Source organism: Chiloscyllium plagiosum, unplaced genomic scaffold, assembly GCF_037043375.1.
Source record: "Chiloscyllium plagiosum isolate Xiang-an unplaced genomic scaffold, Cpla_swu_hap1 HiC_scaffold_5, whole genome shotgun sequence".
NCBI classification, from domain to species: domain Eukaryota; kingdom Metazoa; phylum Chordata; class Chondrichthyes; order Orectolobiformes; family Hemiscylliidae; genus Chiloscyllium; species Chiloscyllium plagiosum.
This window is the reverse complement of record NW_028270143.1, coordinates 59,748,477-59,762,077: the sequence shown is the minus strand read 5'-3', so window position 1 is coordinate 59,762,077 and position 13,601 is coordinate 59,748,477. Positions and strand designations below refer to the sequence as shown.

The window sequence follows — 13,601 nt, the reverse complement described above, 5'->3', positions numbered from 1 at the left end:
TGTATCCAAGATGAGCATATTTGCAGCAAATGTTGCTGGCTGCACAAGATTGAGCTCTGCTGGACACTGCTGTGTGTGAGAGAGACAGAGAGTGATGCCTATTTAAGGAAGTGTCATACTACAGGTTAGGAGCGCACAGGCAGAGAAGGTAAAGTTGACTATCTGGCAGTCCATGAGGGAGGCAGTGAAGCAGTACTGGACTCACCTGTGGCTATCTTGTCAAAGTTCTTTTCCATTTGGATACTGGTGATAGTGATGGTTACTTAGGGGCATATAAGTAGAGATAAGTCTACAGCACCATGGGTGACTCAACTGTTCAGTGGGGCAGGAAGATAGTGCATTCATGGTAAAAGGGGATCAGATTGGGATCTCTATAGCAGTTAGTGTGACTTCAGGATGATATGTTGACTCCCTGGTACTGGATTACAGGTGTCATGCAATAGCTGCAGGTATCCTTTTTGGCAAGCTGATCAGCCAAATGTCATGCTCCACGTTAGTACCAATGACATAGGTAAGAACAGGGATGCTATCCTCAAAGTCGATTTTAGTAAGTTAAGAAAGAAATTTAAACAATAAGACCTTGAGCAGTAATCTTTGGATTATTCTGAGTACCCCATGTTGGTGCGTGACTAGAGAATTGGTGAAGGAGAGAAAGCCACTGATTTGGTTTAAAATAGACCATTTCTGGAATATGGGGATCCATACAAACTGGACAGGTTACACCTTAGTTCGAATGAAGTTGGGTCCTTGTCAGGGGCAGGCAGAGATAAGTCGGGTGTGGCAGGGTTCAGTACTGGGAGTCCAGCGATTCACAATATACATTAACAATTTGGACTAAGAATTTGAATGCAATATCTTGGAATTTGCAGATGACACTAAGCCGGGTGGCAGGGTGTGCTGTGAGGAGGATGTTAAGAGGCTGCAGGGTGACTTGGACAGACTGGCTGAGTGGGCAAATACTTGGCAAATACAAATAATGTGGATAAATATGAGGTTATCCACTTTGGTTGCAAAAATAGGAAGACAGTTTATTATCTGAATGGTGGCAGATTAGGAAAAGGTGAGGTGCAACAAGAACTGGGTGTCATGGTGGAACAGTTGCTGAAGATCGGCATGCAGGTGCAGCAGGTAGTGAGGAAAGCTCAGGGCATGCTGGCCTTCATAGCGATAGGATTTGGGTGTCGGAGTAAGGATGTCTTACTGCAGTTATACAGGGCCTTGGTGAGGCCACACCTTGAGTATCATGTGTAGTTTTGGTCTCCTGGTCTGATGAAGGGCATGCTTGCTATTGACAGAGTACAGTGAAGGTTCATCAGACTGATCCTTGGGATGGCAAGACTGGCATATGAGGAAGAATTGGATCATATGGGCTTTTATTCTCTGGAATTTAGAACAATGAAAGGGGGATCTCTTAGAGACATAAATCCTGATGGGACTGGACAGGTTAGATGCAGGAAGAATGTTCCTGATGTTGGGGAAGTCCAGAGCTAGGGGTCACAGTCTAAGAATAAAGGGTAGGCCATTCACCACTGAGATGAGGAAGAGTTTTTTTTTCACTCAGAGCATTGTGAACCTGTGGAATTTTCTTCCATATGAAGCTGTTGGGGCCAGTTCATTAGATATATTCAAGATGGAGCTGGATGTGGCCTTTGTGGTTAAAGGGATCAAGGGATATGTGGAGAGGGCGGGAATGGGATACTGAGATTGCGTGATCAATCATGATCATTTTGAATGATGGTGCAGACTCATAGGGCCAAATGGCCTACTCCTGCACCTATTTTCTGTTTCTATGCTTAACAGGAATGGCACTGATATCCTTCTAGGAAGATTTGTTAGAAAAGTTGGAGAGAGTTTAAGCTAGCCTGTTGGGAATGGGAATCTGAGGGGTAGCTCAAGTCGGCAGAAAGTAAAGTTTGTAACAGGCAGTAGAATGTGGAAAGTGAAATTAGAAAGAAGGCTAATGAAGACAAGCATCAACTCTGCTGGAATGCAGATTAAAGTCCAAAAGCCAAAACTAAAGAACACTTGCGTAACAAAGGTCAATGACTTAACGGCACAAATAGAGGTAAATGGGTATAATCTAATCGCAGTTACAGAAAAGAATGACCAAGACTAGAAACTGAACATTCAAGGTTATTTTGACATTTAAGAAGGACAGGAAAAAAAGAAAAGGAGGTGCTATTTCATTACCAGTAAGGAATGGGATCAGTACATTTGCAAGAGAGAATCACCAATTTGAAGAACACAATGTGAAATCTATTTGGGTGAGGCTAAGAAAAATTGAGGGGGAGTAAACATTATTTTATAGGCCACGAAAGAGTAATAGTAACGTGAGACACAGTATTAATCAGATGAACTAGAGAAGCATGTTGTATGAGTAATATAGAGAACATAGGTGACAGAGGATGAATGTTTGTGTGTTTGGGATGGCTTTCTACAGCAGTGTTGAGAAATTGATTAGATGACAGGCTGTTATAGGTCCAGTATTTTGAAATGATAAAGGGCAAGTTAATAATCTTGCTGTAACAGATATTTTTATAGGTGAGTGACCAAAATGGAATAGAATTTTAAATTGTTTGGAAGTGAGGTAATTCCAACTGGATCCAGGATGCTAAACTTGAACAAAGGAAATTATGAAGTTATAAGGGGCAAATTGACTGAGGATGGATTCGGACAACACATTAAGATATGACAGTACATAAGCAATGAATAGTTTTTGAAGAATTGTTAAGAAGTTTACAGCAATTATGGTTTTTCAAAGCACAAAACCCCAAATTTTCAATCAACTATGGTGAACGAAAGAAGTGAAGGCTTGTTAAAAGTTAAAAGGAAAGACTGATAAAGTTTGCAGAAAATATCATAAATTTGAGCATTGGAAGGCTTTTAGAATACAGTAAACAAGGACCACAAAACTGATAAAGGGATGGCAAAGAGAATATGGATGCAATCAGGCAAAGAACATTAAAAATTTACTACAAAACTGGGTATGTAAAAACAAAACATTTGTCTGAAGTGAATGTGGTTCCATTTACAGTCAGTCATGAGCATCTAAAAGGCAATGTTTGCTAACACCCAAGAGGTTATGTAATAGCAGTGAAATCTCTGAAATGAATTGAATGAAAGAATGATTATACATAGCAAAACCTTAAATTAAAAAAGTGAAGAGAAAATGACTTAAACAAAGTAGAATATTTTACTTTTTAACTATTGAACATGTGCACTAAAATTTGGAGGTGATTACGCGCAGTCGGAACTTATGATTAGACGTTTGATGTCAGCAGACACTTTAAATTTGCAACGGGGAATAGAGAATGGCAGAGAAGTTGAATGATCACTTGTGTCTGACTTCACTGAGAAATATGTGAAATAGTCTCCTTTTCGAATTAGAGATCTAGAAGAGTAAGGAGAATGGGGGATTGAGAGAAATCAATTTCAGTAAGAAGATTGTGTCAGACAAATGAATGGAACAGAAGGTTGATAAGTCCCTGAGACTGGTGCTACATTGCAGGGTGTATCAGGTAATGAATATATTGATCATCTTCCAGAATGTTATAGATTTTGTGATGATCTCTGCAGGTTAAAAGGTGGAACATATAGAATATCCATTTTGAGAAGTGATTGAGAGATAAAAATAATAGCTACTGAGCTGTCAGCCTTGCATAGATAACAGAGCAAATGCTAGAATCTGTTGTAAAGGATATGATTAATGGACACTCTAATGTAGTCAGTACTGATTAGTAAATGGAAAATAGTGTTTGATAAACCAGTTGGAGTTTTTAAAGATATTATTCAGAGAGTTAAAAATCACACAACACCAGGTTATAGTCCAACAGGTTTAATTGGAAGCACACTAGCTTTCGGAGCGACACTCCTTCATCAGGTGATTGTGAAGGGCTCGATCGTAACACAGAATTTATAAACTTGATGTCTGTGTCGATATATGTGATCTTCTTGGAGATCCTCTCCACTTTAAGCTGGCAGTTAGTGGTGTCGATAGTAGTCTATCGACACCACTAACTGCCGGCTTAAAGTGGAGAGGATCTCCAAGAAGATCGCACATATCGACACAGACATCAAGTTTATAAATTCTGTGTTACGATCGAGCCCTCCACAATCACCTGATGAAGGAGCGTCGCTCCGAAAGCTAGTGTGCTTCCAATTAAACCTGTTGGACTATAACCTGGTGTTGTGTGATTTTTAACTTTGTACACCCCAGTCCAAAAACCGGCATCTCCGAATCATGACTGTTATTCAGAGAAGAATTGATAAAGGGGAGTCAGTGGACATAGTATACTTTTGGTTTCAGAAGGCTTTTAAGAAAATCCCCACAAGGGGTTTGTTAGAAAAGAAAAGAAAGTACATGAGTTAATAATATGCTGGTATTTTGGATTGGTTAACAAGCAGAAACATGGAAATATATAAAAAGGAGCAGGAGCAAGCCATTGAACCCCTCAAGCCTATCTGCTATGTAGTATGATATGATTGACTATCCAACTCAGAAACCTCTTCCTGCTTTTTTTCCCATATTCTTTGATGCCAATAGACCTAAGAATTACAATGTTCAATGTTATGGCCTCAACAATTTTCTGTCACAGGCTCACCACTCTTGGGCGAAATAAATTCTCCTCATCCCAGTCCTAAATGATTTGCTTTGTACTCGTAAACTTTGATGCTCTGGTTCTGGACTCCCCAGTCATCAGGAACGTCCTCCTGCATTTACCCACTTGAATCCTGTTAGAACTTTGTAGGTTTCTATGAGATCACTCCCTCATTTTTCTAATCTTCAGTGAATACAGCCCCAACCAATCCCATTTCTCTTCATATGTCAGCGCTTCCATCCCAGGAATCAGAAAGCTAAACTTTCTTATACTCCCTTCAGAACAGCCAGAACATCCTTCCTTAGATAAGGAAACCAAAACTGCACACAGTCCTCCAGGAGTGGTCTCACCAAGAACCTGTACATTTTCAGTAAGGCATCCTTGCCCTTGTACTCAAATTTTCTTGCCAAGATACAATTTGGCCTCTTCACTGCCTGCTTACTTTCAGTGACTGGTGGATAGAACACTTAGATTTTGTTGTATCTGCCCTCTCCCAATCTATCGCCATTCAGATAATCTGTCCTCCTGTTTTTGTTATGAAAGTGAATAATCTCATATTTATCCACATTATTCGTCATCTGCCATGCATTTGCCCACTCACACAGCTTGTCGCAATCACTCTGAAGTACCTCTGCATCCTGTTCACAGATTACCAGCATTTGGGTCACATGCAAACTTGGAGAAATTACATTTAGAGTCATAGAGTCATAGAGATGTACAGCATGGAAACAGACCCTTCGGTCCAACCCGTCCATGCCGACCAGATATCCCAACCCAATCTAGTCCCACCTGCCAGCACCTGGCCCATATCCCTCCAAACCCTTCCTATTCATATACCCATCCAAATGCCTCTTAAATGTTGCAATTGTACCAGCCTCCACCACATCCTCTGGCAGCTCATTCCATACACATACCACACTCTGTGTGAAAAAGTTGCCCCTTAGGGCTCTTTTATATCTTTCCCCTCTCACCCTAAACCTTTCATTTTAAATCATTAATGTATATTGTGAGTGGCTGGAGTCCAAACACTGATCCCCCTGGTACCCCACTAGTGACCAAACAAAGTAGGAGAACAGTAGGAATGAATGGGTCATTCCTGTATTGACTAGTTGAATACTGCAGGATCAATACCTGGGACTTCATTGTCCACAGTATTTATCTATAATAAATACATGTCAACGATTCAGTCTTGCAGACCAAACGAAATATTGCCGACTGCAGATGAATCAAAGCTAGGGGGAAATATGAGGAAGATGCAAAGTGGCTTCAACAGGATTTAAACAGATTTGGTAAGTGAATTTTCACAAAGAATATGGGATATGGTGTGGAATTACTATGCACAGGTCACCATGTCTTTTTGCATCTCTGAGGATGAAGGAAAACTCAGGCAAATACAATAATTTACCAAAATGACTGCAGAAAATCTTTCCCTTTGCCGAACTCTCAAACAATTCATCTACCTGCAACCACAGTGCCTGTTCTTTTAAATAATACTACCAAAGGACTAATCTTGCTACTTCATGCTTGAGTGCAACACAAATATTGCCAGGACACACACACTGTCTAAATTTTGGATGTTACGTTTGGCCCTAAGACAGCACCAAGTGTTCAGGCACACACAGAGGATGCACAGTGCCTGGTATGCTCAGAAAATCATGTATTTAATAGCTGGCAGCATAATCTTCCTCTGGAAAATCCATATATGCTCTACCCTCCAAATAGTGGTATATTTCATGCCCCATGTTTTCCTTTATGCAATGAGCTATAAATGGAAATTGTTTTCTCTAAGAAATGATGCACTTGCTTAAAAGGCAAGAGGGTAAATTAACTGGAGGCCAATCACATTGCTCAATTTTAAACAGAGGAGCATAGACCTAAGAATGAATATCCTGCCTATCCTTTCACAGGGAACTGTATGATATCAAGGCATCCTCAAACTTAGAATAAAAGCTGATCTAATGAATGGGGATGGTGGGGAACAGTTGGAGAGAAGTCATGATTTGTAATTTTGTCCATTGAAGTTCTAATTTATTAATTCTCACCTTGGACAATGTAAAATATCAGAGAGTAGTTATTCAGAGTCTATAAAATGACTCACACTTGGCATTGAAAGGCTATTGCTCATTTCCTAACAATATTACCTATGCATTGATGTTTATGAAACTGTTAATGTCTTCCTGAGTCCCACAGTAAAGTCATGCTCAGAATTATTTTTTGAATGTACTCAAGCAGACTAGAAAGAATGTATTTCCTGTTGACCTTGCAGGAATTTATAAAGGAATTGGCAAAGGTTTCATTATGCCAGGAATTACATCTGTTCCATCAGGATATAAAAGGACAGACACACATCTCACTGAGGAGTTGTGGTATTGTATCCATGAATCTTTGCCAGCAATCTGAAATTTCACAGAAAACTAAGGATGTGAAAGGCACATTAACTGGTAGTTTCTGACGTAAAAAGGATGTGCTCCTTTCTACTCTATATACAGATTCTTATCCAGAGAACACTATATTTTTTTTCTTCAATATTATTCTTAAACAGTTTGAAACCTCAAAGGTTATCTGTTTTGGAGAATGAGTTTTTTTCAGACAATCTGTTTGTTAAGTCCAGATCAGTGCAAAGATGTTTATCAGTTTTCTCAACAATAAATGGAAAATTCATAAACTATAGTTGGATGGGGACCTAATGATATCTAACAGGTGCTTTAATAAACTGCTAAATGGAAAGATTTTTATAAGTCTACAGGGCAATATTAAAGTATCGCATGCTGTGATTATGTCATGACTGGAACTATTACTGCATTGCAAATGACTATCATAACTTTTCAATAATCAGGTTTTTCACGATAGCTGTTGACCTTCTACAAATGAAATTATGGGATTTAGTTCACTGCCAACTTATGTCAGTGTGTTTTAGGTTTCTCATCTAATAGAAACCAAGACTAGAATTTTACTGGGCAACTTAGAAGATGGTCAGAGTTGGCAAAGGGCTATAAAATGCAAATGGAACATGTTTGGCCAGATGTCCAACATCTTTACCTCTGGATTTTACTGATGCAGCAATTTCAGAGTGTAGACTTTGCATATCAACATAGCAGGAGAGCAATTAAGATATTTTAAAGGCCAATTAATTGGAACATTTTGCAATATTACTGGTGAAACATGCGGCTGCAGAGCTGTACCCAGAAAAAGGAAGGCAGCAAGTAAAGAGAAGCTCTGTGCTGATTGTCTCGTCAACTACAGAGAGCCAGATAGCAGGGCCAGGGAAGATAATTCACGGTGCAGTGCCACCTTTTGAAGGAGGGGGGCGCTGTCAGGGTGACAAAAGGCACATGGTCTAAAGAAACAATTCAAGAGTATGGTGGAGGGAGGCCAGTTGGATAGAAGGCCCTGGTCCTGGAGATTATGTAACCTGCCATGCGCTTTACCTGAGAGCAAGCCAGCAGCCAACCTCTGGGTGTGCACACTGGACGATAGTGGCAAGCCTCCTGCATGTAGAAGAGGACATTTCTCCAGGAGATCATCAATCCCGAGATGTCACAATGGCAGTGACAGCGAAGACAACAGATCTCCCGGGACCCAATCACCACTGAGAACCGTCGGTTTGTTTGGCATCCATTCCTATTGGAATGAAGATCACCCAGGGCTCTTGCCTCCTCCACTTCTAGCTCTTTCGGAGAACCAGGTTACATGCATTTCTGGGATCTGCCAGTTGTTGGTAAATCAGCGCATCATGCATGTAGCCTGTTCAAGAAGGTAAGAAGCTGTGCGCCACAGAGCCAACCCGGACAGTTAAACAGAGTAGTCCATTAACTTTGATACAATCACTGGATTCCCTGAGATGCAAGCTGTGGTTGATTTGTATGTGTCTAGCCATTAAGCCTCCCATAGAAAGGGATGCCCTTCTATGAATGTACAGTTGGTCTGCAACCAAATGCAGTTTGTACTAGTGTTCATGGTTTCTGGGAAACATGCGCGACACTTGCACACTCCCATAGTCCCAGCTGCCAGTTTTCTCAGCACCCTGTGTGCCTTCAGTTATGGATTTTGAGGAAAAATCTAGAGACACAACAGCTCACACCTATGAGGAGCCCTTACACTGATGCAAAGGAGCAGTCCAATGCAGAACACAATATAGCCAATATGATCATCGAGCAACTCATTAGACATCTGAAGATATAATTCAGGTGCTTGGATCAATCCAGCAAAATCCTTCAATCTGCCAGATGAGAGTCTTACATATTGTGGTAGTCTGCTGTGTGCTGTACAACCTGGCCCTGCAGAGGTGGGAGACATTTTTGATTTTGAGGGACGTGGCCTTTGCCATATGGCTCAGTATTTATTACCTATCCTTCGTTGCTGTTCAGGTGACAGTGGAGAGCTGCCTTTTTGAACCACTGCACCAGCAGATGTGGCTCCAGGTTGGTATTGTTTGCCTGGGTCCTGGGTCAGGGGTGTCACTGACCAGCTACAGGGCATTCTGAAAGGGGAGAGTGGACAGTCAGGGATTATATCTCGCATTGGTACCATAAGTAAAATGAAGGATGAGGACCAGCAACAAGAATTTAGGGAACTAGATAGCAGAACGTCACAGTTTGTAATCACTGGATTACTCAAGATTCTAAATGCAAGTGATTAGAAGAAAAGGCAGAGCAGATGAAGATGTGACTGAGGAAGGGCATCAGATTCCTGGATGACTGAGTCCTTTTCTGGGAAAGATGGGACCTATGTAAGTGCAACCTATTAGACCCCAACTGCAACAGAACCAATATTCTTGTGGGGGGGAAGAGGGTGTTGTTCGAGCTGATGGTGAGGATTTAAACTAGCTTCGCAGGAGAATGGCATACAGAGTGGAAGTACAACAGTTTGTGATGCACCAACAAATATGGAAGTAAAGCCAAGTCAAACTGGAAGGCAGAGCATATACATCCAAGGCACAAGGGAGCTCAGCAAGGCTAGATGGCATTTACTTTCATACAAGCAGTTTTGCAAGTAAGGCAACTAAGTCGGATTCTGAAAAACACATGGGGCATGACATCATACTGGGGTTTAGAAGAATGAGGAGTGACATGATTGAAGTGTACAAGGTCTGAAAGTCTTGACAAGGCAAATGCAAAAAGCATGTTTTCCAGAGTGGGTCCAGAACTAAGCGGACACAGTTTTACAAGTAGGAATTGCCGTTTTTAGGTAAGGAGATTTTTCTTTCAGTGGATCATATGACTTTGAAGCTCTCTGTATTAAATGCGGTTATTGAATATTTTATTGGTTGAGGTTGATTCCCTTGCTTAAGCAGAAGCTTTCTAGAATAGATCGAGATCAAGCCCTTGATGGTTCCCTACCATGGACCCAGTCTGGAGGTTATGACCTTTTTCAGAGGTTGGTCAGTACGTTATGAACATCAGATATAGGAGACTGTTCAACACCTTGAGTGTGCTCTAGCAATCAATCAGATCGTGGTTGATGTGTTTGTGTTTTGAATGTTAATTCCAAAATCCATCAGTCCTCTGAAAGAAAACAATTCTTCTCTTCTTCCCTTCTCAATAATGAAGGTAACTGAAGCAGCTAAAGATGGTTGGGCTGATGACACTGTCCTGAGGAATACCTTTGATGAGAACCTGGACCTGAGATAATTTAATTCCAACAATTACCATTTTTTCTTTTGGCAAGGTCTGACTCTTACAAGGGATAGGTGCTCCCCCTTTTTATTGGTTATCTCCAGTTTGGCTCAGATCTCTTGGTCAGTCAAATGCTACCTCAATATATAGGAGAGTCCCTCACTACCCTCTCCTCATGTGTTCAACTCTCTTACTTATGTTTGCTCCAAGGCTGTAATGAAGTCAAGAGCTGAGAAGCCTGGTAAAAGGCAAACTAAATATCAGTTAATAGATTTTGTGATGAACTAGATGATCCCTTTAGATAATGTGAGATGTGTTCAATTATGTGAAGTTAAGATAAAGTGTAAGCTGGAGTGTTTTGTTCTCAAACCAGTGTTTAACATCATCAGGCTCTGATTTCCTCCAATGGGCATTCATTTCTCATGAACTGACACCACTACCAACTGGGTTTCTGCCATGGGTCATTTGCTCAGTAGCTGTACATCAGAATGAGCCACTTTCCAAGGTCTAAGGTTTCTAGTAATTCCCAAAATTCATAAGCTACGAAAGTCAACATTTCACTTCTGATCCTTTGTTATATTATGAAAGCTGACGGGTGACAATATTTTTATAATATTTCACTTTCAAGATGTGTTGCTATAGCAGAACAATTGTTTCATTGTCACCATGGAGTAAGTAATAAAAGAACATAAATTGTTGCAAGTACTGAGCAGATTGTATCTTGGACAGAGAAACAGTTAACAATTCAGGCCAAGTACTTAATTGGTGTGCACAATTAAATCAAGGCCTTCAGTTATGGCAGTAACCACCCTGTTCTCCACCACACACACACACGCATGAACACACACTCAATAAAATGCCTATCCAGCAAGCAAAAGACCAGATCTTTCCCCTCAGCAACTTTCCCCTTCTAAAGACGACATTTTTAATCATGAATAGTCTCATGGAGCAAGACTTGGGCTTTCAATCAGTTCCATTAAACAAGCTTCCAATCTTCAAATCTTCCACCCACAAACTGAGCAACATTCAATATGAAAGTCCCCACCCACCCCCACAAGTACGCTGTGCAGAACTTTGATTGTGAATAAGATTAAGAGTAACAAAACAGATTGATTCCGGCCTGAGCATATCTTGCAATATCACTGAGCATGTTTTGAACTCCTAGGAACTTCCTGAATTAATATGAATTGCAAAGACTTCTATTTGTCTATTATACTTGCCAAGTAATCAATCTATTTCAGAATCAGCTGACTATCATGTCACCTGAGGGATATGATTACATAGGGAGACGCGCTTTTACAAAGCCAAAAGAGTTACAATTGCTACATTCTGGAGAATATAGACCTACCAAAATCCTGGAAAGAAAATGTTCTTGCCCTATACAGAGATTTCCAAATTATGCATTTTAAACCTTAAATAAAGTGACATGGGAGATAGGCCTCATTTGGTATTGAAGGGAGCCCTGACAATTGGTCAAGTTAGTCTTTGCTTGAGATAAATGAAAAGTAATGTTATCAACAATTCATAAATGATCTGGCTGCATGTGTTTTACCCAGTTCCTGATAAAGCCAATTGTATGCTTTCTCCTGAAAAAAATCCATCAATTGGGTTTCTCTAATAAACACCAAAAATTTGTTTTATTATAAAGGTTATTCAATGAGGGTGTAAAATTGGTTTTCACACTTGAATAACACATATATAGCCTAATTAATCACACTCAGAGACAGAGTAATATCTTTCAGCAGTGATTCTTCTTTGGGGGTGGGGGGAAGTCTAAAGAGAAAATAAGGTGTGGGTAGGTGTCACCAAACACAAACAAATGCCTCTTGAATCTTTGCCAATATGGATTACTTAGAAAAACACAGCCTCAAGATTCTGAACTCTGATTTCAACAAGGTAATCAGAGTTCAGACGAGACCAGGGCTCTATGCATCACTCTGGACTTCAATTTCTCAGAAACAGGAGAGCTCAGCTGGGAAGGTCATTCCTTCTAGTAGTTGGCCACCAACTTGAAAATCCAAATAATCTCCAGGGAAAAGCTGCTGCCTGACCCAGCTGTAAATCCAGGCTGGGTGTCTGTAGTAAACAATCTGTTGTCATGAGACATGCCACTTTCAAGAAATACCTTGTAAAAATGAAAAGTTCCACTGTCCTTTTCTTGACCTCTTCAAAGTAAAATAATCCAGGTATCCACATCCCCTCAAACTTAAATCCACAAATAATACTAACTATGAAGTTGCTATAACAGGAATACTATTCCAAATGCATGGCGTTGTCACAAAGAACACTGCTTGATGTACACTCTGTTGGCTCTTGAGAGCCCAATTGTACCTTTACCTCTGCCTGCTGTTCAGCTGCTTGTGCAACTTTGTCACACTTTTCATTAGAGCAGTCAATGTAGGACACCTACAAATATTGAAGACCTGCTAGCATTCATTCAAGAATTGTCACTCATTTCACCATTTAATATTGTTTAACTCCTTCAGTTGAATGATAAAATTGTGAGTAGGAAACATGCTAACCTTTTGCAACCTGTACCTTTAAACACCAGGGCAGACCAATTTCTTTTGTTGATTTCACTCTCTCATCTCTGAAAGATTCAGGAAGTTTTACATTACAGATGCTTCCACTGGATCTGTATAGTACTCTTGTTCCTTTTGATGCTTTGTTGTGTCCAAGTGATACAACCATCCCAAAAAGATGTTTCTGTAAAGAAATATTATTTTATCAAACATTGATTTCTGAACTGGGGATATTTATGTTTGAAATGTTACATTAAAGTAAATACAATGGAGCAACTTTGGATAAATCTGACCTGACACTCAAGTTTCAGAAACTTGCACCATAATTGAAAAATGTGTGATTAAATATTAAACTAGACTTCCTGATGAGTTTACAACATATATTACATCTGAAAAACTAACAAGGTGCCACACACCATCTATATCACATGCATTACATTTCTTTGTTAATTCACATCTCTCACAGTTGTCAAAATGTAGGACAAAAGATAGATTTGGTCACATGTAAATAAAGCGAAAATAAAAACCTTTTATTAGTAGTAATGAGTTAAAAGGTTGGAGATGTGAGCAAACTCTTTCTCCCCTTGCCCCTTACCCTTATAAAGCCAGCATGTGCCTAGAATCAATTTCTACATTGAGACAAAAAGATGTAGCTCACACCTACGTCTTATATTTTATTGGTCCATTTCTATTAGGCATTCCTCTTTAGAAGGACAAATCATTCAGGCATGTTATCTTTCTCAGCCAATGCTTTTCTGGTGATTCCTGTTGTCATAGACTTTTACTTACAGAAAAAGCTATTCTGGAACAGTGTGTACAATTTTATAAGGCTTACCTTTTTTATTCCTTTCTGAGAAGGGAAAAAT

At 40.0% G+C, this 13,601-nt stretch overlaps 1 long non-coding RNA gene across 2 annotated transcripts in view; it reads right to left on the bottom strand.

The window, feature by feature from the left end:
* The window catches only part of LOC148149943 (uncharacterized), a 115,236-nt gene extending 102,336 nt beyond the window's left edge, over positions 1–12,900 (bottom strand). For both annotated transcript variants that reach the window (XR_015757112.1, XR_015757114.1), the window contains exon 1: positions 12,736–12,900. This is a non-coding gene — a long non-coding RNA (uncharacterized LOC148149943). The remainder of the gene's footprint in view (positions 1–12,735) is intronic.
* Between the last annotated feature and the right edge of the window lie 701 nt (positions 12,901–13,601).